Source organism: Lithobates pipiens, unplaced genomic scaffold, assembly GCF_037356315.1.
Source record: "Lithobates pipiens isolate NorthernLeopardFrog02 unplaced genomic scaffold, aLitPip1_a1.2 Scaffold_13, whole genome shotgun sequence".
NCBI classification, from domain to species: domain Eukaryota; kingdom Metazoa; phylum Chordata; class Amphibia; order Anura; family Ranidae; genus Lithobates; species Lithobates pipiens.
Window position 1 is genome coordinate 248,096,016 of NW_027507718.1, and position 27,377 is coordinate 248,123,392.

General features: G+C 44.0%; 1 protein-coding gene across 2 annotated transcripts in view; it reads right to left on the reverse strand.

The window, feature by feature from the left end:
• Window positions 1–12,816, reverse strand: part of ABCG2 (ATP binding cassette subfamily G member 2 (JR blood group)) — a 201,048-nt gene extending 188,232 nt beyond the window's left edge. The window contains exon 1 of one of the 2 annotated variants that reach the window (XM_077476485.1): window positions 12,701–12,816. The gene's annotated coding sequence lies outside the window, so the exon portion shown is untranslated. Of the gene's footprint in view, window positions 1–1,060; window positions 1,195–12,700 lie in introns of those variants that run through there. The other variant, XM_077476484.1, reaches the window with a different exon arrangement.
• Window positions 12,817–27,377: the final 14,561 nt, after the last annotated feature.

Below are 27,377 nucleotides of genomic sequence, written 5' to 3' on the forward strand. Positions count from 1 at the left end.
AAGCTTTGCCACATCACAGCATTCACTGTTCTTTTTTTCTCCAGCTGAGTGTTTATGGTCAATCATCAACAGCATTGCTGGTAAACATCACTAATCCAACCCCCAAGCAGAGCTAAGGTACCCACGTGTGTCCAAAATCTTATACATTGCCAATATTATTCCAGGCCCAGATAAACTCTGCAAGTAGGCTTTGAGTGTGAAGAACTGGCATACAACTTGTCCATCATTCTATCTAATGGGGCACCTCATCTGCCAATAGACAGGTATTTCCCTGGACAATGTAATGGTGGAGTGCACTTCCTAAACTACGGCAGTCTGGGGCCATCATTGATCATTGTAAAATTCATCTAAAAAAGAAAAAAAAAAATCCATATATCTTGCAGCCTAATATTCACTTTAAGGCTGGGTTTACACTGCAGCGATGCGGGAACGCTGCGAATCCGCTGCGGGTTCCCACATCGCATGCCTCCCAGCGGCAGTTCACAGTGCCCTATGCGAACTGCTGGGAGTGTCAGTGAAACGTTAATGACACCCCCAGATCAGTTCGCATATCGCAGTGCGATCTGCAAACTCGGACAGGAATCGGATCGCATGGTGTGGACACCCATGCAATCCGATTCTTCGACCAAAAAAAGTGTCCTGTGCGAGTTTGGGTTGGATGCGATGCAAATTCAGCCGTACTATCTGTATGGCTGAACTCGCTTTGCACAGAGATCGGATGTGATTTGCACTGCAGTGCGGTGTGAATCACATCCGATCTCATCACCGCTGCAGTGTGAACCCAGCCTAAACCCCATACACACTATCAGACTTTCTGCTGATTTTTTCCTTCAGATTTACCAAAACCATATAATATGAGGTCAAACCTTAGGAGTTTCAATTTATATGCAATCAGGTAGGCCCTTCTACTACATGGTTTTGGTAAATCTGAAGACAAAAATGTGTATGGGGCTTTAAACACCAAATATGATGACAAAGTAAAACAGATAAAAAGTACAACTAGCTAAAATTTGTAAACAGTCTAACAATGTACATAAGACGAATAAAGCATCATTCTTACCACTGTGGGGCCAAGCAAAGCTCCTTGTCTTGTTAAAGGTGGTGATGACAGCTCAGGATGTGCTTTCCTAAGTACCTGAGACATCCGGTTGTCCTAACAACCTGTGCAACCTCAACTCCCTGGTGATGTCATATGTTTTCCTTCCAATGATGTGAGCTGTAAATCAGCATACATTTCACTTGGCTCCTGGACCTATTTACTCTTCATTGTGCAAATGGAATTCATGCATTAAAACCCATATAGACCAGCGAGCGCTACTGATCTTTATGTCCTATGTCTGTTAGTAGTATATAACCTATTTTGTCTAATGCAAAGACATATTAGGTGATGTTACAAACCAGGCAAATAGAGTTATCTATTAAGGGAATGAAAATGAGCTGCGCTGATGATTAATTATAAATAACAGAAACCAAAGTGCAAAATAAGTGAAATCCGTGATTTGCTCTTCCAAGTGTGTGAATCACTTTTCAGAGTCACCTGGTGATAACACCATTAAATGTTATTACAAAATTGAATACAAATAATAAAAAATTATGCAATGTTGAAAACACTAATCAAAAAAAAATGTGAATGCAAACCATATGGAAATATATAATAAATAATAAATGTAAAGTTCTGAATATAGACAAAAATCTGCCCTTTGTAATTTGTAAACCACCATTCAGAATCCGCAAAAAATAAAAATAAAATTATCACAATTATTTGCAAAAAATGTGACATGAGTGTGTGATCACGCTTCAAAATGTGTGAATCACCTTTCAAAGCCCCCACAAGTGTAAATAACACAATTGTGTTAATCACTCTTCAAACGAAATAAATCACTTCTCAGAATCTTCTCGATGCGAAAGTGACGCACAACACAAATCTGTAAACACACAAGCCTCTGACCACTCCCTCTACACAAACAGCCCCCCTCCCTTTCCTTCACAGGCCCTACTTGTAAAGGAAATCTCCCTTCCTAGTCCCAGCTCATTTTCACAAAGCTGACATGTTGCTGACACAGATGAGCACAGAACAGGCAGCTCACACGAGGGGTGCACATGCACATAATAGCCACAAGTATCAGTAAAGAGCTCAATGTCTGAGCCATTCACACAGAGAGCAGCAGAAGCTGCAAGATCTTTTCTACAGTGCACAACAGGGCTCCCCTTCACCCGCCCTGCCATCTTCTGGTCCAGGCGGCCCCATGGGCCCCAGGGCCCCTTACAGTTGTATCGGCTGTACCCCCTGGTGGCGGCCCTGGTCATGTTACAAAAGGTTGGGTGGGAGGGGGCTACAAAACAGTTGACAATGCATATACAGCACTACCCCCAAAGGAGCTGCTTGGTAGATTGGGTTGTCTGTTCTGTGTCTCAACTCCAAGAACAACCTCAGCCCCACTGAGATACCAGGTTAAGCAAATAGATAACCTAATACTGTTAAGAACACATAGATAAATGCTCTGCAAACTACTATAATTCAGTATCTGTAAGTGAACACCAGCCTAGTTAGTAATAAAGAAGCACATTATATTGTAAGGTTTTAATGTGGTAGGCATATTTGAACAGGTAGAATGTACAGATACTTCTAGGGGCCTCCCCTGATTGGTCCACTCTGCTGCCGGAAGGAGCACCTCTCTCCTCATGTGTGCTCCTGTAGTCTGGCTTGTGGTGTGTTACCACACACCTTAGTATCATCAGTGACCGAGATTGATCTCACGAGGATTCGCCTTCAAATCCACTACCACCTGTCCGGCCCCCATGGTAGGTGGCCCCTGGATGAGAGCGTTTGATTCCAACTGGGGATTAAAGGCCTAGGCTGGGTTATTGGCTACAAGCGCTATACAGCTTACTGTCTGATGAAGTTTATGTGGTGGAGGGATTGTCATGTGCGCTCCGCCACATATACATATATATATATATATATATATATATATATATATATATGCAGCTGAGAACAGAGATAATGTGATAATTTATTTAAAAAAAAGGGAAAAAAGGTATATATAATATATATATATATATATATATATATATATATATATATATATGGGTGGGCATATATACAGGTGTGAGGGGGGCTGACATATATACAGGTGTGGGGGTGGAATATATACAGATGGGGTGGGGCTGACATATACATACTGTACAGGCATGAGGGAGCTAACATACATACAGGATTGGGGGGGCTGACATATATACAGCATTGAGGGGGGGCTGAGTGCATACAGGTGAGGTGGCTGGTGTGTGGATTCGGTGGGATGGCCCGTGGTAAGCTTGGGGGGGCCCAGACCTAAAGCTGTGTATGGGGCTCAAAAATTTCTGATGGCTGCCCTGAATAGGACAGCTGAGCGGGAGCCCTATTATCCTGGGAGGACATTATATATGTAGCGGCGGCTCCTGAAGAGCATGCACTATGCGGTTTTTCTAAAATTAAAATTGCCTAAACTGCAGTTTGGTTTGGGTGTAATTATCTAAATTGGGCCTCAGCTTCAGTCTTCCTGGACTGTGAGATGTTCAGCCTGGCCACAGGGGGCACTGTCTCTTCTGGCAGGCATGGAACTGTGGTTTGGTCAGGCGCTTAAGCTACTCTCTCTCTGAGCCCGCCCAGTGGGAGTGGCGCTCTCGCTGTGCTTCTGGGAGAGGGTACATAAGATGCGGATGTCACGTGGTTTGGGGTTCCGGTCCAGTATGATGTGCTGACTACATGGTCCTGGTCCTCCTGACCAGCCCACAGGAAGGCTATGGCCTGGTGTGCGGATCCACCCGACTTTAATGCCTTGGGGCTGGTTAGCCCAAGGCAAGGAAACTAAAAGAGGATTCTGAGGTGGTTGGGTGCCGTCTCCGGTTCGGTAGAGACCCAGTGTACTTTGAGCATTCCGGGGGAAGACTCTTCAGAAGAACACCACGTATGGGTTGGTTTTCTTAGCAAGAGCCTGGAAGGGCTGAAGTAACCGAGAATGCGGTCTTGTGGATATTGCCAAGCGGGTTGAAAGATCCAGGTATCCTACAAGTTTTCTAAAGCTTAGTTTCCTACATTTCTACATGTCTGTGGCAGAGACATTATCTTGTACATTTCTACAACAATGTATGTGGCAGAGACTTGTTCCTGAGTAAGCACCAAGTTGGCTGCTAGGCCTTGTGAGAGAGGGACTGCCCAACCTGAGTGATCATCCAGCTGCGAATGGCTATTCTCTGGATGCAATCAAAGTAAGCAAGTTCTTCAATGTGTTTTTGACTTTGATACTAGGAGTACCTGAATTTCCCTTCCAACCCTCTGATCCCAAGTTGAAAGACTATTCAATTGTCCGAGGTTGGAAAATAAAATCTATTCAAGTGGATCTATTGTCAGCCTCAAGTTACTGGGCCATCTACCACAGGACATCCCCTAGACGTGCAACAAGGAGAACGAAAGGTAACGGTAAGCCCAAAAATAACCAGCAGCTCCTATACAAAAAATCCTGATCACCTCCCCAGAGTAGTACAATGCTAGCATTGTGACATGTATTTCTCTGGTCACTGAATGTTTAAAAAAACAAACAGCAAAAGAAGAAAAAAAATGTAATATAAAAGAAAAAAATTATTTACTTACTAACACCAGTCAGTGTACCTGATTATCGCCACACCAGTGATATGAAAACCCTTCTCTTCAAAGAAGCCTATCCTGCTTCTAAGACTGTTTTACTTCCTCCATCAGCTCATCTCCCCACAGCTATTACCTTTTGTATCAATTGACCCTTCCTTTTTAGATTGTAAGCTCTAACGAGCAGGGCCCTCTGATTCCTCTTGTACCAAATTGTAATGTAGCTGTAATGTCTGCCCTCATGTTGTAAAGCGCCGCGCAAACTGTTGGCGCTATATAAAACCTGAATAATAATAATAATATGATGATGCTGTACTGGACTGGAGACAGTATGTAAAAAAATGTCAAAAAATTTGGAGAAACAAAATGTTAGAAATATAAAAAAAATATTTTTTAAATGTTTGGTCTTTTTTCATTTATTTAGCAAAAAAAAAAAAATTCATATGGATACAGTGTTGCATGGCCGTGCAATTGTCATTCAGATTGTGACAGCGCTGAAAACTGAAAATTAGCCTGGGCAAGAAGGGGATAAAGTTGTCTGGTATCATTCAACTGTTAGCCCTTGTGCACACGGTTGGACATTCCGATGGAAAATGTCCGACCGGACCATGTTGTCGGATAATCCGACCGTGTGTGGGCTTCATCTGACTTTTTCCGTTGGAATGTCCGACCAACAAAGTTTGAGAGCTGGATATAAAAATGTTCCGACAACCTGATCTGATCGGACTTTGTCCGATCGTTTGTAGAAAATTCCGATCGGACAAAGTGCCACGCATGCTCAGATCAGATTCCTAGACCAAAGCTATTGGCTACTAGCCTGAACATAGTCCCGTCGTAACTAAATCGTCAAAAACGTCATAATTTTTCGACCGTGTGTATGCAACACCAGTTTCGGACAAAATCCGACGGATTTTGATGGTGGAATGTCCGACCGTGTGTACAAGGGCTAAGTGTTGTTCTCTTTAAAACTAAATTCACTTTGGTTAGTCTTCATTTATAAATTCTCTGCTTGGTCAGCAGGACCTAAATATACTTGGAAATATGCAACCAGAGCCTAAGGACAAGTAATTATTTACCAAAGATGTACATTTTTAATGATCTACATGAGCTCTGTTCTTCTGAAATCAAACAAGTAATCTTCGGTTTCCACCCCCCCCCCCCCCCAGCCCCATCTAATACTTACCCGAGCTCGATCATAATAATCGATAGTCATAATCCAGCAATGTGCATGAGTGCGGCTGCTCTCCCGGGTCTCTGCCTATTGACTGACAGCAGCGGGATTCCCCCGCTCCGCTCATTCACAGCTACCAGCCATTAAGAAGGAAACGGAGGGCGGGACCAAGCCCCACTCTGTGTGTCTTATGGACACAGATAGCAGCACAGCAGCTTGCAAAAGCACTGCACAGAGCAGGCAAGTATAAAGTATAAAATGTTTGTAATTTTAAAAAATACATTTGATATCACTTTAATCCTAGCCTACTTCTATTAATTGATCTCGAAGTTTGTTAACCCCTTCACGCCTAAGGGTAAAACAAATTTTGCAACTTTGACATGTGTTAGTAAAACAGTACATATAATCACAACTACTTAGTGCGTCCAGGTGGATTATACCTGATCTAACATTGTTTTGTTTTTTTCAGGACGATTTGGTGGTAAATGGTTACATGGTTATGGATATCTTCTGATTTTTGTTTTATTATCAAAGGGAAATTGGCCCACAATAGTAAAAAAAAAAAAAAACATTTGTTTTTAAATTTAGCTGTATATTTCTTGTTACTACCATAACCTACCACCAAAGAACAACCCAAAATACATTTTCCTGCTCTTAACGATGGCAGCAAAAACCACATATGTTATTTGTTGTTGTACCTGTAATACAGCCCAGAAACAATAGTGCCCATTTTGCTTCTTTTTTTTTTTCCTACCTAAAAAACCTATCCAAAATGTACTGATCCTGACCTTTGACCCTTACTTGACCCAACCACTAACCCTGGCACTAACTGATCACTATGGCAGCCAATCAGAGGCTACCCCATTGATCAGGTGACCCGGAATCGGGAGTTCTGGGTCCCAATTGTTAGTACGGGGCCCAGGGCTCTCAGTGACTCCCCAGTCACTGTGTGGTGTACTCCCAGCACAAAGGGAGATATGCATATATGCGGCTCTGTAGAAAAAAGCCCCTTTCCGTGAGGCCGTATATATATGTGTTGCCGGCGTAAAGGGGTTAATGTACTTGTGAAGTTCCCCACACTTTTTCTTCCTTGAATTCTGTGACACGTATTCACTATGTCCTGTGAGTAGGCACTGATGTGTCACACATTTCACAGCGCCTGCCTTCTGAACTACAGAGGTGCTGAGAGGAGTCGTTTTAGGAGGTGGAGTCAGTACAGGAATCACTGCTTGCAGCCAGTAAGGTACCATGGGATATGTAGTCCTTATAAACTAAAAATAAACAGCAGAGGAGAAACTGCAAAGCATGTAAGGAATCCAAGTTGTGTAAAGAGATGACGGCAGACAGGTAGCACCCGCAACATGAAAGAAGATTTTTGGGCAGAAAAAAAACTTGGATATACACCAAGAAGACTTTACAGTGAACAAAAGCTCAAAGAGTAGAGATTTGGCAAACAACATCATGAACTTAACACTTTTTTTTTTTTATTCCATAGCAATAAAAGTCCATAACACATGGTCGCCCTAATAACAGATCCCATTGGGGGATGCTATGGCCTGGAGAAGAACTACATGACTATACAGGTCTTCACTTTCTGCTTAACAGAATTAGTACAGAATGAGGTGATGTGGAATAGGGAATGTGCAATACAGATTACAGAACAAAGGGATTTGAAACAGGGAATGTACAGTACAGAGAATGAGGTGATGTGGAATAGGGGACGTACAGTACAGAGTATAAAGCCAGATGGTGTGGAATAAGGAACCGAAAACTTAAGGTGATGTAGAATAGTTAATGTACAGTACAGGGTACAGAATGAGGTGATGTGGAATAGGGGATGTACAGTACAGAATGAGGTGGTGTGGAATAGGGAATGTACAGTACAGAGTACAGAATAAGATGATGTGGAATAGGGAACGTACAGTAAAGGGTACAGAATGAGGTGATGTGGAATAGGGAATGTTCAGTACAGAGTACAGAATAAGATGATGTGGAATAGGGAATGTACAGTACAGAGTACAGAATGAGGTGATGTGGAATAGGGAACGTACAGTACAGAATACAGAATGAGGCGATGTGGAATAGGGAACGTACAGTACAGGGTACAGAATGAGGTGGTGTGGAATAGGGAATGTACAGTACAGAGTACAGACTGAGGTGATGTGGAATAGGGAACGTACAGTACAGGGTACAGAATGAGGTGGTGTGGAATACGGAATGTACAGTACAGAATACAGAATGAGGTGATGTGGAATAGGGAATGTACAGTACTGAGTAAAGGATGAGGTGGTGTGGAATAGAGAATGTACAGTACAGAGTACAGAATAAGATGATGTGGAATAGGGAACGTACAGTACAGGGTACAGAATGAGGTGATGTGGAATAGGGAATGTACAGTACAGAGTACAGAATGAGGTAATGTGGAATAGGGAATGTACAGTACAGATTGAGGTGGTGTGGAATAGGGAATGTACAGTACAGAGTACAGAATAAGATGATTTGGAATGGGGAATGTACAGTATAGAGTACAGAATGAGGTGATGTGGAACAGGGAATATACAATACTGTGGAACAGAAGGTTATGTTACTGGCCGCAGAACTTTTTCTTCCTCAATGGCAAGTATGCTTTAGTTAGCTTGTGACTGACCTTAGGCTGTGGCACACTGGTAGTCTGGAGGAGGATCTAAGTCACAGCCATCACTGGAAAATCAGCTACAATATCCAGTGATACCTGAGAGCAGGACGGGTCTGATAAATGGAAAAGCTGTGCTGAGCTGAGTTGTGCTGAGTTTCACAGGACACTGCTATATCCTGAAACAGGTGGTTGGACAGAGTTGAGTCCCCTGCACTATCGGCTGCTCTGGTGCCTACTTTGAAACATCAGTCCATGACCTAGACTGCCACCTTTTAGGGATGCTGGAGAACCGCAGGGGTAGAACAGCAAAGTACTTGCCATCTCACCTGCCATCCGGATGGTCAAATGCAAAAAGGAGACCCCCTTCCTTGCATTCAACCAACTGCCACAAAAGAATTACAGAAGAAGAGTGGTGCACATCACAGACCCACAGTTAAGCTGAACCCTTGTTGATGTTGTCAGTCCTTATTTTCAAGAAACTACAGTTATGACCTTGCACACACTGTTGTGCTAACTGCTGGTTTTGTCACTAGGCTTGGCCTGCAGACTTGTTACCCGTTCTGCTCCCCAAAGTGCCACACTCTACATTCTAATTGCTGTAACTGTGCACGCCCTACCATTTAACTGCTGCAACTGTGTAAATCCTAACATTCAACTGCTGCTATTGGGTCAGCCTCATTCTAAAGTACTCATCTGAAGATTCCCCCACCCCTTGCTAAAGCCAACCTCTCGGGTATTATACTTTAATGGCCAGATTAAAGAAACAGCACCTATTTCCCAACATCTTCAAAGGGCCCCAACATAGCCGGCAGAAGATTCAACTCAGACTATACTGAGATTACTTTCAGATCTGTGTTCAACTTTAAACCTTAAATTCTAAGGCCTAAATCTAGCCCCTTTGTCTGAGAGCTCTCAATTGGTATAGTTGATCTATGTTAAGTTGTTGGTAACTTGGGGTGATTTATCTCATATGGAGAGCTACAGTTTATGCCGATGGGGCATATGGGGTCACAGGAAATTCTAGAATCTGAAGGGACCTGGTGAGGCTAATTGTGTATTCATCATTGTGTTTATGCTGGTTGACTTTAACATGACAATATACTGGGATACTTTTACTACTTTAACCTACCAATATAGTCTGTTATTATTTTATAGAGTTGTGAGTCTAATTCCTGTGCCTGCTGGGGTTTACAGAAAAGTATACTGGTGATGTCAGTGAGGTTGTAGCCACACATGGGGCTGAACAAAAGCAGAGGACCCAAATCTACCAGCGATTCCTGTGGGGGTAGTGCTACAGCAGTATACAGAATGAGGTGATGTGGTGATATGGAATAGGAAAGGTACAATACAGAAATAGGTGATTTACTCTTATCAGAGAGTAAAAGAAAATCCCACATTTTGGGTTATCACCAAAGCAGGAATAGAGGGGAAATCTTCCAATGTGGACAGTGGTTCTGGTGACAACCAGGGACTTTTTCATCTTGCAGAGATTTCCTCTCACTTCTTGTTGAAGGGAAATCTCCACAATAATCTACCTGAAACGCAAAAAAATTTGCCCTCAGCTCTACTTTCACAGAATACAAGGTGTGCATTATATGCATGCATCGTATATGTGAAAAATATATGTGTATTTCCCCTCAATTTGAATGCCACACCAACACACTTTAGCACATTTATACAATACACATATGTGAATGCTCTGTGTGTTTCGGTGTGCTGTAGTGGCAAAAAAAGTGCAGGTATGTTTATTTGTGTGATGAAACTCCTTAAAGCGGAGTTCCATACAAAAATGGAACTTCCGCTTTAATCACTCCTCCCCCCCTTACATGCCACATTTGGCATGTCATTTTTTTTGGGGGGGGGGGGGGGAGTGGGGCTTCGTTAGAAGAGGGACTTCCTGTCCCACTTCCTCCTTCCGCCCAGGAACCGCCAAGGCGACTCCTCCTTTCGCCTTAGGCGGCCCCTCCCTCTAGGCAATCTCCTGGGACAGGTGACAGGTCCCAGGAGATTGCCTGTCCAGTCCGGGAGTGCAGCGTGACTCGCAAATGTGCCATGCGTGCCAGGCCGTATAGCCGAAATCTGTCACGGCCGGCTGCCCAGAGTGGCAATGGAGGCGACGGCGGAGTGCGGGGGAGAGGAGCAACGCTCCGTTCGGCCGCATTCCTGGACCGTGGAACAGGTTAGTGACAGTTTATTAAAAGTCAGCAACTACACTTTTTTTAGCTGCTGACTTTTAATAAACATAAAAAGCCTGGAATTCCACTTTAATTGCCCACTCAAAGTAAATAGGATGTGTTATAGATGAAAAAAACAAAAAGTACATCTTTTCCTTTTACCCTGTTTTGCTATCCACAGTGTTTGGGCACAGATATAACCAAAAGTTAGTAATATAAAAACTGCATTGAGACTTTATTAAAACTTAAAACAAATTAGGCACAGAGGCTGAGTTACTACCCAAAGTAACCATATTTTTTTTGTCTAACCCCTTCCACTCATCTAATACATACAAGTACGGGCAGCGTATGTGCTGGGGATGCATTCACTCCTGTGCCCCCAGCACTGCAATTGCACTATCACCAACAGTTTTTCTGGCTAAGCAGTGAAGATAGGGAGCTGGTAGGATGGGCTCCCATGACTGTCAATCACAGTGATTATATGATGGAGAAGCCCAGGAAACACCTCTGCCATTAAGAACCTGTTAAATGGGATGGAGGAGCTGGCAGTAATTTTAAGTGTATCTAAATGCAAATTCACAAATGCAGTATAAGACATTGGCGCTTACCAATACTAAAGCCAGCTATAAACGGATCAAGATTTGACTGGCTGAATTTCGATCCATTTATGGGCTGGCTGGTTTCACTGATAGATCGATTGATTTCAGTACACCCAGTCTGTCAAGTTTTTTTTCGGCTGATCCCTGCCAGCCAACAACAGTGATCATTGAATACTGCTGATGGGGAAGGTTCCCCGCACTCCCCGCGGCCAGAACACAATAGTTCTGCAGGAGGGATTCCCCCATGAACTCTGACTGTATTGATGGGAGAATTGAGACATTTTCTTCATAATGTATGACCTGTTGGTGCACTAGTTTTCTTTTTTTTCAGGCTATTTCAGGCCTGGTAATCCAACAAATAACATACTTTTTGTCTCTTTATTGTCTACACTCATTTATCCATTGTATCTATGGAAGGAGCCATTGTTGTCACAGGTTGGACTGCAGACTGTTTATTATCCCCATTGCATGGTGGATTGATGTGACTAGTAATTTAATAAAAGATAAGGTTCTTTGTCCTTTCCACTATTGACTTTAGACCAGAAGAATACATTGTAAATGTACTCTTGTGACCTTGTATAGCAAACATTTTTTTAGCTTTATTTCTCTTATAATTTTCAAATACATTGAAAGATGAAATATTATTATATGTATGTGTAACCCTGGGCCCTTGCATCTCTGCCCCGGGGGGAACATCACTATGCAGGGTATTAGGCAATTAAATTCAAATTGTCATTGTATTTTGTTTCATTATAATTATTATGAAATGATTACTAAAAAGTTTGTCATTCTATTTAGATGGCATTTATAGAAAATCGACATTGATAGCTCCTGATGAAGAGGACTTTGTCCGAGAAATGTGTTTAGCTGTAAAGACTGCTATGCGCAATCACCACAGTATCAAATCAATTGGTTTTATATACAATTGTATTTTATTGTAATTTGTTGTTATATGGACTGTATTTGTCGAATTTTAGCAAATTTTAATAAATGTTAATTTTATTTAAAAAAATATGCTGTGCCTTAAAAGTCCCACACTTTTACTATTTGAGTAGTTTCGATGCATGAAATATTATTAATTGCTTTAGGAAGCAGCTCCGATATTGAGCATGTTTCCTTTTCTCTAGTGGGTTACAAAATGTTTCTGAAGACATTTTCGTGCATTTGTATATACAACTCCATCAAAAACGAGATACAGAAAAAAAAAAAAAGGAAGCTAGACTTATAAGTCACAATGCAGCACTAGAGGCTAACACAAAGAAACATTCTGCAAAAATATTCATAACAACTCCTTTTTTGGAGAACACAAGCCTGAAGCTATGCTATACACTGCTGCCACATCCCGCCCTTGTACATTCAGAAACTCATACATTTGTAAGTGATGTCCTTCACAGAGTTATGCCTTTCTCTAACAATGCAAATAGACCACTAGAAGGATACAAACATCAAAGTTTCAGCTATAGAAACACCAAATAACATGTACAGTCAAAGGCACATTACCTATAAGCAGGCAGCCATGTTGCTAGAAAGAGGATCTCCGGAAACCTAAATGCTTCCAGGCGGCAGGATGCAAATGTTCACTACCATTAACCCTACAGTGCCCTATGGTTTCGACATAGAAGCTCAGTTATCTCTTACACTGTACAGCCAGACTAAACTTATGGTTTCCTGTTTGCTGAGAAGCGTGTATTTTTGCAGACTACAGCAAAGCAATGCACTGAGCGGGTTAAGTCCCACACCTTGAGCGGGTTAAGTGTTTAGGGCTGTCTTTTGATTACATACATCAGAGCTACAGACATGTTGGAACACTTGAGATAGTAGAGTCTGCCTACACTGATAGTGTCTAAATGACAGAACATGTAGGATCTAGTTATTTGAGACATGCATCTTTTTTGTGATAGTACTCCAAGCACAATGTACATTAGTGTAAGCCCTTGTACACGCGATCGGAGATTCCGACGGAATGTGTCCGATCGGACCGTGTTGCCGGATAATCCGACTGTGTGTGGTCTTCATCGGACTGTTTCCGTCGGAGTATCCGACTGACCAAGTTTTCCAACTTGTCGGTAAAATTTTCCGACAACATGTGTAGAGAATTCCGATCGGACAAAGTGCCACGCATGCTCAGATCAAATTCCTACACCAAAGCTATTGGCTACTAGCCTGAATGTATTCCCGTCGTAACGAAATAACGTCATCACGTTCTGAACGATCGGATTTTCCGACAACTTTGTCCGACCGTGTGTATGCAACAGTTTCGGACAAAATCCGGACAAAATCCGACGGATTTGGTTGTCGGAATGTCCGACCGTGTGTACAAGGGCTAATAGTTCTTTAAGATGGGGAAGATTCTTTGGAGGTCAGCAAGTTGGACATGCATCCCTAAACAGATCTGTGGGCCTTCAAAACCATCGGTCGCCCACATATGTTATTTTATCTGTGTGATTTGACAACAATTCACACCTTCAGCCAGGAAACTTGGATTAACACCTGTCAAAGACTTCATAGTCCTATGGCAACTGAATTAGGGAATAAAACAGAGTGGTCCCACATACTTCCACACCTCCTGTCAAGCTTGTGGACAACCATAATCTGCCCTAACATGTTACATGACACAACGCTGTATCCTGGCCTAGGTCGACAAGGCCCAGGCCTAGGGCAGCACTTTTCAGGGGGGCAGCACGAAAAGAATCCCTGCCGCCTTGCGCTACACTGTTAGTGTAGCACCAGTTTTATGGGGCATACTGGGCTGAGAGGCATGCTTCCGGTATGCAGCCGGCCGGCATTCCACAACTGTGGGGGGGGGGGCACCACTTCTAATTGACTGTCCTATCATCCTGAACCACAAAACTTCCTCACTGTGCTATGTTTTCTGCTGCACCATTGGCATGGTTTTATCTTCTTAGTACTTTCCATAAAATTTTCAGAAATGTGTGCTTCAAAGAGGACTATAGGCAACACTTTTTTTTTTCTCATTTTGGATAGAGTATGGGAGGGTTATAACCCGTTGGTTTATTTTTTACCATCACTTCCTGCCCCATAGCCATACAGGAAGTGAGAGGAAATCTATGCAAATGAAGGGAATCCATTGCCTCCCCAGACCCTGAAAACTAGTGTCCCCTCTCGAAAATTTGAGGGCGGGTCTTAAACAGCAAGGGGTGTGGCCTTCACAGGTAGAGGTGGGCCATATTTAAATTAGGGGGTAGACGAGTTTAATCAGGCCTAGTGCAGCACAAAACCTAAATGCACTACTGACATGACACCAAGGTAATAGGATTAATGTAAAAGCGTTAACTGTGTGGCTTTAAATGCTGGAATATATTCTTGCACTCATAAGAGCTGAATAAGCCCCAGTAGCTAGGATTGTCCCAGAATGTTTCAGTTTGGGCAGCATGTGGCACAATGTTATTCTTGATTTCAGTGGGGGCTGGTGCTCAAAATTTTTGGGGGGGCGCAAATGTTGAAAAAAAAAAATCATCAAATGCTGCCACTGTGCCCAATAAACGCTGCCACTGTTCCAAATGCTGCCACTGTGCCAAATGTTGCCAGTGTGCTCATCATATGCTGCCAGTGTGCCCTTGAATGCCCCCAGTGTGACCCCTGCCCACTCGCCGTCTGCCCGGCACTTACCCTGTGTCTGTGGGGCAGCGGGTGATGGCAACGAGCGAGGTCCTCCATACGTCCTCATCTCCTGATAGGTGTCCAATAACGACGCCTGTCGTTTTAGCCAATCAGGTGACAGGTAACAGACCCAAGCACCTGATTGGTGGAGAGGCAGTTTAGCGTTAAGAAAGCAAATAGTCATCCGCTTTTCTAACACAGCTGAGTGACCTGCTAGCACCCAGCATGGCGCTCACATGTCACCTTTTTTGACGTCTATTAGAGCCTATGACTCTAATCAGGTGCTTCAAAAACACCCCCTGCCACTGTAATTCAGGCGCCAGGAGTCCGAATAGAGGGTGGCAGCAGCGGCCATAGATAGATTCATGCAATGCATGAATCTATCTATTGGTGATAGAGGGGTGGCAGGAGAGAGGGGGCAGCGCCCATGCGCCCTTAATGCATGGGCCACCACTGCTTGATTTATTACCTATCTGGGTAACTGCAGTGGAATTGCAGAGTGACAGCATAATTAGGGCCAAGGGCAGAGCAGTTCTGGATAATTGCCAGACTCTGGAGGGTGTGGTGCTGTAGTTGAATGTTCTATATACAGGCAGTCCCCGGGTTACAAACAAGATAGGGACTGTAGGTTTGTTAAGTTGAATCTGTTTGTAATTTGGAACAGGTACATTTTTTAAGTGTAGCTCCAGCCAGATTTTTAAGCTTTTTGGATAACATAGGGAAGGGTTATCACCCCTGTAACATTTGTTTAGCTGTCTGTGCCCCTGTACAGAAGATTTCACCTCACTTTCTGTCCCAATGATAATTGGATTTTGAAAATTTTGGGCTGTTAGGGAAACAAGGATTGGTGATAAAGTATCAGTGGAGACACCTTTTTTCCATATTAACACTTACAGGAGAGAATTTCCCTTCCTAGAGGTAGATTTCCTCTTACTTCCTGTTATCTCCCTACGTTTGTAAGTAGGAGTCATTTGTAAGTCAGATGTTTGTAGGTAGGGGACCCCCTGTACTGTATATCCAGGGCTGCCAGACCCAAAACAATTGAATTCCTCCCTGAGGACCTCCCAAGCATTGGACACAGCAGGATTAGGGGTAAGATTTGGCTTTGCCTACCATGGGTTTGAAGTGAATCTTATGGGTTTGAATTTTTGTGCAGATTCACCCAGGAGAAATGATTTTAAACCAAATTGCACTGCATGGCCTTTGAACTATGGCCAGCAGGCTTAAAAGGGCTAATGAGTTGGCTTTAGCATTAGCCAGCCTCTTCACTATAAAAAAAAGTTGCTGTAGGGAAGGCTGACAAACGACATATTAGTAGATTAGGGTCAGTTAGGAAATTGTACTCTAATTCTGATTGCTAGCTCTTTGGGTAGCGAACCCCTTTGCTGCCAATGTGTTACTAATATTGAGTGCCTTTTTTTATCTTGGATTTTGTTTTGTCGTTGATTTATAAGGTCAGTGGTCACTGCTGCTGTCCTGTCCATAGCAAACTTTTTGTGTTGCTGCAAGGCTTCCCTGAAAACACATCAGAGATGCATTGGGAATAAACTGAGATACACGGTCAGGGGTCATGTACCATCGAGAGAACAGTTTATATGTGTTTTTGTGGGCCAGAGAGCGTTTAAAGGAGGCAAGCCAAGTATCGTTCCAAGCCACCTTGTCTTGGGTCCTGCCTAGGTCTGCTTCCCCTATCACCATATAGGAGAGCTTACCAGAACTCATGGTATTTGCAAAAGAGGTGTAGAGATCAGAAACTAGGCCTTTTGAATGAAGCCCTTTTCAACAGAGGCTTTCGAATGAAATCAGATTACCCGGGTTTTTAAGATGTGTATCGGTTATTACTTAAATTCACAATCCTAAAAATTTCAAGTCCTGAGCTACTAGCCAGCCCTTAAGAGTTACTCGCCACCGGTTGCCCCACTCAATCCCTACCCTGCCCTGCCCATTAATTCCGCCCCTAAACATGCCCTTGTAAATTATTTCATGAAAAATCACTGTTAAATGTTTTATGCAGAATTAAGTTACAAAACTAATATTAACAACAACAATTTTAACAGTATTAACATAAAGCAGATTTTATACATATTTTAATGCTATATTAATTATAGCATTAACAAAAATGAAAACCAATGAATGACACTTTCACACATTTAGGATGCAAAGAGACTTACAGCGGAGCACAGCACTAGACAGGGGAGCAGGACCTGCCAAAGTTAACTTTTCCTATTAAGCTGGTGATTGATTGCTAGGCAGTCTGAGCAACCAATCACCAGCTTGTTAATATGAAAAGTAAGCTTTGACAGCTCCTGCCCAATTCCCTCTCTGCCTCACCCCCACCTCATCTAGTTCTTTGCTGGCTCCCACTATATGTCAGGCCTTGCTAAGATAATGACAGGGTGGAGGCTGTGAGGAGAATTGGCTCCCGTTCAACCATGCCTGCCAGGGGCTGCACTATAGCATTGCTCAAAGTGTCTCATGTGGCGATTCTCTGGACAGTGGACTTTTATCTCTGTGTTTTGGGCACACCCAGGTAGTCCCACACAAAACAATTATTAGAAGGCCTTCTGTTTGTAATCAACATAGTTAAGTAAATCCTTGTAAATGTACAGGAAGTCCCACACATAAACAAGTAAAAGGATTAAGCCGGCAACGTTGTAGTCCAAATAAGGATTTTAATAGTTGGTTACAAAAGGTGACAAGCAAAACAGCTAACGCATTTCGACAACAGCATTAGTGATTGCATGAGAGCATCAGAGAGCTAGAGCAACAAGGCCAGCCATGGCAATTTCAATTCTTGGCACTTCCCTGCAGGCAAGTAAGCATTGAGTGTTCTCTGGACTCCTTCCAGTCCCCAAATAGAGGGGGTCTGGGCCTCACTAGAGGTGGCGAGGGTGGTCTCAGAATCCTCGAGTCCCTTGTCAGTTGGGGGAAGGCAGCCTGAACTAGCTAGTTTTTAGAGGCACTCTGGTGCTGGCTGGTCATGAAAGGGGATTGCAGTCCCTTTCCCGGGATCATCCTCAGGCACCATCGCCATCTCCTGTTCAGTATTCCCCTCCATGGGAACATTTTTGGAGGTACCATGTGCCTCTGGCAGATCGCACTTCTAGTCCACTGGAGTGATCCTAGCCTCCACTTCCCAGGAGGAGGACATGACCAGTCCCCTGAAGACAGCCATGACTGAAGTCTCACATGGACAAGACGCAGCCCCATGGAAGAGGATGACTCCGGCTACCACCCAAGATACAGGCTCCAAGGTTGAGAGGGTGAGGGAGTATCATATTCTTTCATGTTGGAGGACCACAGAACTCCATGGCTTAGGTGGTGCTTGTGGCCCATGAGAGCCCCTAAGTGTAGGAGTGTCCATTTTCTGAGGATGATTCCCTTTTAGTTATTTCCTTTTGGACTTCCTAAAGGCAACCCAGCCTACATGTACTTAAAAGAAGTATGGGGACATTTTTTTCCCCATAATCATACTTACCTAGGTGGATGCAGCATCTGTCGCCCGCCGCCTCTGCTCTGAAAACCGAGCTATCGAACACCGCCGATGGCTCGGTTCTCTCGGTTCCCCAAGCAGAGAGCTGCGGCATCTCAGTCAGCAGTTATCCTTCTCTGCTCCCCCCACGCTCATTGAAAGACTGAGCTGTGGAGGGGCGGGAAGCGGCTCGCTGAGAGGATGAGATAGCCATCAGTCAAGGCCCCTGACGGATCCACACTCCCAGAGTTGGGATGACTTGGTGCCTGGACTGATCTGTGTGACATCAGCAGAGAGAGGACCTCAGACTGATCTCTGCTGAAAACAGGTCAGAGGAGTGCAAAAACGAATTGCACTCCTGTGACCCTTAGGAGAAGCCCATCCAATCAAGCTCAGGTTTGACTTCTCCTTTAGGCTAGGTTCACACTGAAGCGATGCGGGAATGCCGCAAATCCGCGGTGTTTTCCCGCATCGCATGCCTCCCGCCGGCAGTTCACACTGCCCTATGCGGACTGCTGGGAGTGTCAGTGAAACCTTAATGACACCCCCAGATCAGTTCGCATATCGCAGTGCGATCTGCAAACTCGGACAGGAATCGGATCGCATGGTGTGAACACCCATGCGATCCGATTCTGCTGCAGACCAAAAAAAGGGTCCCGTGCGAGTTTGCGGCGGGTGCGATGCGAATTCAGCCATACTATCTGTATGGCTGAACTCGCATTGCACAGAGATCGGATGTTATTTGCACTGAAGTGCGGTGCGAATCACATCCGGTTCTCGCTGCCGCAGCAGTGTGAACCCAGCCTTAAAGTGGTAGTAAAGTCTGTGTTTTCAGTTGTACCTACAGGTAAGCCTAAAATAAGTAACAAACAAATGGCCCTGTCCTAGAGTTGCCACCTCATCCCTTTAAATCCGAACACATATGAATTACACAGGTTCTGAGGCTAATTAAATGCAGATAAGGCACCAAGTGAGTTTAATTACCACCTCAATCAGCCAGAGAACCTGTGCAATTCATATGTGTTCGGGTTTAAAGGGATGAGGTGGCAACCCTACCCTGTCCCCACCTATAACTGGCCTTCACAGCAAGGAGCACATGGAAGGACAAATGCATGAAAGACAAAAACAGAACATTCCATAGCTCAACTCACCAACCAATCTGCTGACCAACCAAATTAACCTGTCCAACAGTCTGTGTTAAAAACAGGGCTTTAGTTAGCACACATTTGCAAACGAATGCATAAGCCGCAAGGCCTCTTCACGTCACCCTGTGTATGCTTGCAGTCCTAACTCTAATGAATTTATGAGCGTCTCCACAGTAGGAGCACATGCATTCTAATGGATAGATGAGAAACAGGTGGGCCTGGAGGTAGCCCAATCCCCCTGAAAGGAACAGGAGCATACTGGACACACAGCCAGGGCTGCTGTTAGAAATCATGGGGCCCCATACAGCCTACCTGACAGGGCCCCCCCCCGTGCCCTGCCAATCATTAGTGGTCGAGACATTCGGCACATGCATACTTTTATCCATGTATATGTGTGGCTGTGGTTAATGCCTCCACTTATGATTGGCAGTGCACATGGATATGCTAATTGTAAGTCTTGATTACTTTTGTGTTTGGGTGGGGGGAGGCAGTAAAAATATGCAGCTGAGCCCCATTTTTACCACCCCAACCATTCCCTCTTATGCAGCAAAGGCACTACTTCTGTAGTACACCTGCAGGGTGTTTTACACAACATCCCGTCACTACTGCAGCACTATGGCAGTAGTGTCTTTGCAGCATAAAGGGGGAGTGGTTGGAAGATGGTAAAACTGTGGCTGAGCTGCACATTTTTACTGCCTCCCCTCCAAACACAAACGTAAACAAGACCAAACAGCATCTCGCTGTTCTTATGTGATTATCATCATTATCATGATGATGATCACACAGTACAGACGTTGTATGCCTCTCTGTATGTTTGTTTCTGTACCTTACAGAAAACATGAGCTTGCCCGTGCATCGGGATCCCTATGCTGCCTGCGCTCTCAACCACTTCTCTCTCGTCTCCCGCCGCTAAGATACAGCCCGTCCTCTGCACTCCTCGGTTACTAAGGGAGAAAAGGAGAATCACTCCGCCAGAGATCGGCTGTCATCAGCCGTGGCCAGCAGGAACTTTAAAAAAGTGCGGCGCTGGCTTTAGACGCCTGCACCCCGAAATTGAAAAAATAGTCTCTCTCTGCTAATCACCTCCTGGGCCCCTCTGCTGTACTGATGGGGCCCAGGTAAAATAGATTTATGTTACAGCAAGCCTAGGAGCATTATCAATGCTTTCACCTGGGCAAAGTGCTTTTACCAAAGCTGAAGAATAAAATTGTCTGGGGCCCCCCTGCTGGCCGGGTCCGGTACAGTAGGGCTGGCTGTACTGCCCTATCAGCGGCCCTGCACACAGCACATAGCACAATGGCAGTATCAAAGGTGCCCAGTGTTTCCCCTGACTAAAATAAGGCTTACCTGTAGGTACAGTGAATATCTCCTAATTGTGCACCATTTACAAGATATTCACATCTGTAGCAGCCGGTGGCATCACCGGAGTCTGCACACTGTGCTCTGCTCGAATGTGTTGTCCTTTTAGAGCGCTGTGCTCTGGCCATGACATCATAGCGGCCCGGCCATTCAAATGGCTGGAGCCCGCGAACCTGGAAAGAATACTGGGCGAAGATTGAAACCTTGTCACCGGTGACAGTGTGCCACTGGAAGGATCAATTTCACAGGTAAGTCTTTCATGATGTGCTAATATGTCATTAACTTGCAGGGTGAAATTTTTTTTTAAAAACAACTTTACTATCACTTTAAGCTAGACTCTTTGGCAAATCCAACCCATTGCACCATCAGCTGGGGTCCCCCCATAGGCTTGCGCTTGGGGTGTGCCAGATGTACCTGGGCACACCCTAATCACTCTGTGCATTTCCCCTACTGCCCTGGGTTCCCCCTGTGTTGGGCCCCCATGTCATTTACCAGCCCCTTCCTTTTTCAAATAAACACAGTAAACACACTGAAGCATAGTAAGCACAGTTTACTATGCTTCAGCGTGTTTGAGCTTTGGGGTGCACACCTTAATGCAATAGGTTTCGCACACCTATGGGTTCCCCCATACTCTCTCTAGACACAAGCCTGCTATTCCAGGGGAGCAATGTCTAGACAGTTCTTGTGTTTAACCATTTACTAAAAAAACTTAACTCCATAGATCCTGCCATGCTCCCACAACATGTCACATTTCCACTGAAGAAAAGAAACACAAAACAATGTTGCATAAATTAGTTCTAATAGAGAATGCTTACAGAGACCTGTGACCAACTTTAAGCCCTTGTACACACGGTCGGACATTCCGACAGCCAAATCTGTCGGATTTTGTCCAACGGATTTTGTTCGAAACTGTTGCATACACACAGTCGGACAAAGTTGTCAGAAAATCCGATCGTTTGTAACGTGATGACGTTATTTCGTTAGGACGGGACTATGTTCAGGCTAGTAGCCAATAGCTTTGGTCTAGGAATTTGATCTGAGCATGCGTGGCGCTTTGTCCGATCGGAATTCTCTACACATGATCGGACAAAGTTGTCGGAAAATTTTATAGCCCAGCTGGAAAAAGGATACTCCGACGGAAACAGTCCGATGGAGCCCACACTCTGTCGGATTATCTGACAACGCGGTCCTATCGGACATTGTCCATCGGAATGTCCGACCGTGTGTACAAGGGCTTAGAGTTCTATTGTCCAAGCATCCCTGAAGCAGAAGAATTCAGTTATCCTAACCTCCTGCAGGGGGTGCAGTCCTTATGCTCCCCTCTGGAAAAAGAAGCAAGATGGGGGGACAGTTGCAGATTGCACCTCTTCCATATTCCATGTCGCAGATCCACGCAATAGAACATGAATAATGTGCCTCATTGAATTGGCACTACCTACGCTGTCCCTTATTTATATCCTTATTCTCCCCAGTACCCTGAGGGACAGGTAGAAGAGTGACATCCCAGCACCTGGCAGTTCTCATACTTGGAGGTGACACCTTGTGACCAGTAGGTGAACTACATTCTACCCTTCACTATTGAATGTTCTTTTTCTTTTTTATAAATCCACTCAGTCCAAGGAGTGAAACCTTTCCACAGCGCATTGCGTATTGAATATTTTTAAATAACACTTACTGTTGATTACTTACAATGTTGACAACCCCAGCTCCACATGCTCTGTACTGTTTTCATGTCACAGCAGGGGACTAGTCAATAGGACAGCACAGGCTAAAGCTGCCCTCAGTCCATCTGTTAAGAGTCAAGAAAAGGGAGGAGCAGGGGAATGGCTTGTTGTAGGTTTCTGAATGTGTGGATGCATCCTATGTAGGAACATTGGCCAGGAGTGCACACGCAGAGGTGGCTCAATAGGACCCAGCAAGCTGATGGAGCCACCCTATAGCAGCAACTGAGGGTGTACGGGAAGTTTGGCTAACAGACATGCACCTGCACACAAGCACACCAGTGTGTATGGGCGCATGCGCGGGCGCGCACAGACGTGTGCGTGCGCACAGATGCATGTCTGGGCGCCAAGTAGTTTATTTAAATGGAACACTGACACATGAGCCTTGCTGAGTGGTCTTTCAGCTAGTACCTGTTACCTGTATCTGATCTGTTCCAGCATTCCCGTGTTTGACCCAGCTTGTACCTGAACCTTCCCGTTGACTTCTACCTGCCTTCCTGTGACCTCGGCTTGTGTTTGACCTCGTTCCTGCTTCATGCTCCTATACTGCGCTGCCTGACTGTGTACTGAACCCGGTCTGTATCCTGTCTTTGATTCTGTCTCACGTTCCGGTACCTGCTCTGTTGATGACCTCCTGGCTTATGTTCCGACCACGACTCTGCCTGCTGATCCAGCAACACGGAAGCACAGTCTTCGGTGCCCTTACAGGGATCTGCAGCTATCAGGTTTCTGCCAAGACCCATCCTGAGCCACCTGCTACATCGGCCCTCATGCCAATCTGTGTCTTTCACTCCCTGTCATCTCTACCAGGGGTGCTAGACAGGAGGTGCAAGAGAAGCCCTCTCTGCAGCGCAGTCTCCACCAGGTACGAGACAGAGGGAAAGTTCTTTCTGACAAATGAAATGCAGTGCAATTACAGACTTTGAAAAAAAAAGACATAGCAAACCTGGTATCTGGTAAGGTCTGTGGCTCTATAGGGTTTATTAACACTAGCTGCATCTTTTAAAAGAGCAAGAAAAGATTGTATCTAAACAGCCTCACATTATATCACACAACATTCACTGCACCTCCCTATTCCAATAGATAATAGATATAGAGTCAGGCTTCTGGTTGTTTATCTACAACTACAAGAGAGCAAAGTGGTTAAGAACATTTGTACCTTTTCCACACTTTAAAGCAGAACTTACCTTACTTCCACTAGCTTTTGCTGCTGTCAATCGAATTCTATGATGAGGGCAAGTCTGTGTTTATGAATGCGTGCAGCGGGGCTCGGGATTGAGCATGCATGAGCGCCCCCATAGGAAGCTGTTACTATGGGGGCACTAACTAAAGAGGAGAAGCTAGGAGCACCAACAAAGACCCCAGAAGAGGAGGATTGGGGCAGTTTTGTGCAAACAACACTGCACAGAGCAGGTAAGTATGACAAGTTTATTATAAAAAAAAAAAAAAAATTAAGGTTAAGGTTAGTGGTTGCAAATAGCAACTTCTGTGGCAACAGATGATCACTCTATATTCCCCCTAGGTGGCTCAATAAAGTCAGCATACGCATAATTCTCCCTGACAATCAGACAGCAGGCTCAGTCAGTGTAATTGGTGTTCTCTGGTACTAGGGAATGCTTGCTGCTGCGCCTCTCTCCGTCCCAGATGTAGTAGTAAGCAGCCTGTCAGCAATCAGTCCGCCTCTCAGAATGTCCTCACATCCCTTTCTCTGCCCGGTAACAATCCTCCTCCTTTTCCTTTAAAGCTCCAGTGCCTCTGGAATCTGTAGTTCTTTCTCTCTTTCTCTCAGTTTCCAAAGTATGCTTAGTCTATATAGGAACTACAGTGCCTTTCAAAAGTATTCACCCCCTTGGCATTTTTCGTGTTTTGTTGCCTCACAACCTGTAAGTAACATGGATTGTTTGAGGATTTGCATCATTTCATTTGCAGAACACACCCACAACTTTGAAGGTGTTTTTTTGTTTTTTTGTTTTATTGTGAAGCAAACAACAAATAGGACAAAATAACAGAAAAAGTCAATGTGCAGAACTATTCACCCCCCCAAAGTCAATACTTTCTAGAGCAACGTTTTGCGGCTATCACAGCTCCAAGTCGCTTTGGATAAGTCTCTATGAGCTTGCTACATCTTACCACTGGGATTTTTGCCCATTCCTCCTTGTAAAGCTGCTACAGCTTCTTCAAGTTAGGTGGTTTGCACTTGTGAACAGCAATCTTTAAGTCTGACCACAGATTTTCTATTGGATTGAGGTCTGGGCTTTGACTAGGCCATTCCAACACATTTACACGTTTCCGCTTAAACCACTCAAGTGTTGCTTTAGCAGTGTGTTTGGGGTCATTGTCCTGCTGGAAGGTGAACCTTCGTCCTAGCCTCAAATCGCACACAGAGTGGTACAGGTTTTGTTCAAGAATATCCCTGTATTTATCACCATCCATCTTTCCCTCAATTCTGACCAGTTTCCCAGTCCCGACTGCTGAAAAACATCCCCACAACATGATGCTGCCACCACCATGTTTCACTGTGGGGATGGTGTTCTTTGGGTGATGTGATGTGTTGGGTTTGCGCCAGCGTTTTCTTTGATGGCCAAAAAGTTACATTTTAGTTTCATCAGACCAGAGCACATTCCTCCATACATTTTGGGAGTCTCCCACATGCCTTTTCGCAAACTAAAAACGTGCCATTTTGTTTTTTGCTGAAAGTAATGGCTTTCTTCTGGCCACTTTGCCATAAAGCCCAACTCTATGGAGCGTACAGCTTATTGTCATCCTATGTACAGATACTCCAGTCTGTGCTGTGGAACTCTACAGCTCCTCCAGGGTTACCCTGGTCTCTGTGCTGCCTCTCTGATTAATGCCCTCCTTGCCCGGTCCCTGAGTTTTGGTGTGCAGCCGCCTCTTGGCAGGTTTGCTGTTGTGAAATGTTCTTTCCATTTGGTTATGATAGATTTGATGGTGCTCCTAGGGATCATCAAAGATTTGGATATTTTTTATAACCTAACCCTGACTTGTACTTCTCAACAACATTGTCCCTTACTTGTTTGGAGAGTTCCTTGGTCTTCATGGCAATGTTTGGTTAGTGGTGCCTCTTGCTTAGGTGTGTATTTGTAATGACAGATCATGTGACACTTAGATTGAACACAAGGTGGACATCATTTCACTAATTATGTGACTTCTGAAGGTAATTGGTTGCACCAGAGCTTTTAATGTGCTTCATAACAAAGGGGGTGAATACATACGCACATGTCAATTATCAGTTTTTTTATTTCTGAAAAAATAGTTTTATGTATATATTTTTCTAATTTCACTTCACCAACTTAGACTATTGTGTTCTGATCCATCACATATAATTCAGATTAAAAAAAAACATTAAACTAAAGGCTGTAATGTAACAAAACAGATAAAAAGCAAGGGGGAGTGAATACTTTTGCAAGGCACTATACATCTCCCACAATTATCCATTACTAAATGTATATACAATGATGCGGAGCACCTTCTATATTGAAATCAAAAATAAATAGAAATGGCACTGTGAACAATATGTGACCATATACCTCTACACCACTGTGCATCCAAATGACACAAAATTATATATCACCAGTCCGCATGCTTATAATATTTCTGTGTCTTCCACATTTCATTTTTAATCCATAAAATAACAATAATATTAATAACACAATAAGTCCCACAAATGAAATCATCCACTGCATGCTCAACACTTGGACCTAATAACATACGTTACCTAATAACATATGTTATTAAGTCTAATGCGCTTATTCCTTCCTGGGGCATAAACAAGATGGTCTTTCCATTCCAGATATCTTAATGGGTTATCGCTTTCCTTGGTGGTATTAGATGGTTTATGTCCCTTTAAATGGCCCTTGGCCTCTAATCCTCAGCTTCCAGTGGCCTCAAAGAAACACAGGTAGGGCTCTCATGGTGTAGGAATAAATGTTACATTGAAACAGAAGTTATGTGCCTTTAAAAGATTGTGCAGCCACTATCCAAACACTCAGCCAGTTTTAGTTTTGTTCTGCCCTAGGCAAGACTAAAAATGGGTGCCTGCCCCATTTAAATTTGTCCTACCCCAGCTGCTTTAAAATTGCAACAGGGTACAGATGCCACCCCCCCCCCCCCCCCCTACAAAATGCAGCACCAGGCAAACTTTGTATTCTTCCTTTATGTGAAATTCCAGGTTTTTCTGCCAGTTCCTCTGCTATTAAAAACTGACCACACAAAGCAGGAGAGCACACGATGGTCAGTTCTCTGGCTATTATGGGAACTCAGCCTGCTCTCCACCAATGATCAGACTTGTGCTCACACACCTCCTGCTGCACAGCTATTCATTGGAAAGCTCAGTGTAATGCTGTTTCTCCTCCCCCTCCAGCTCTTATGCAGCTGAGAACAGAGATAATGTGATAATTTATTTTAAAAAAAGGGAAAAAAGGTATATATAATATATATATATATATATATATATATATATATATATATATATATTTTTTTTTTATTTTTTTTTTTAATTATAGCTATTTAAAAAAATGTTTGGCCTTTCATTTCTATTCTTAACTGAATGGGTTGTTTAACAAGGTGATCGTTTACAATCACTTTAAGCCTAGTACACACCCGAATTTGCGGCGGCATCAGCCTGTTCAACAGAAGCCGGCCAACATTTGGCCCATGTGCACTTGGTCCAACAGAAGCTGGTCGAAAAAGGTCTGCCGATTGGTTCCTGATCAGCACTCTCATCCAATGACAGAGAGCTGACAGGAGTGTTTTGGCAGGGGGGACGTCCCCCTGCCAGAACACTATAGCATAGCAGAAGAGATTGCTATACTAACATTGAATAGTTAGTACAGAAACTC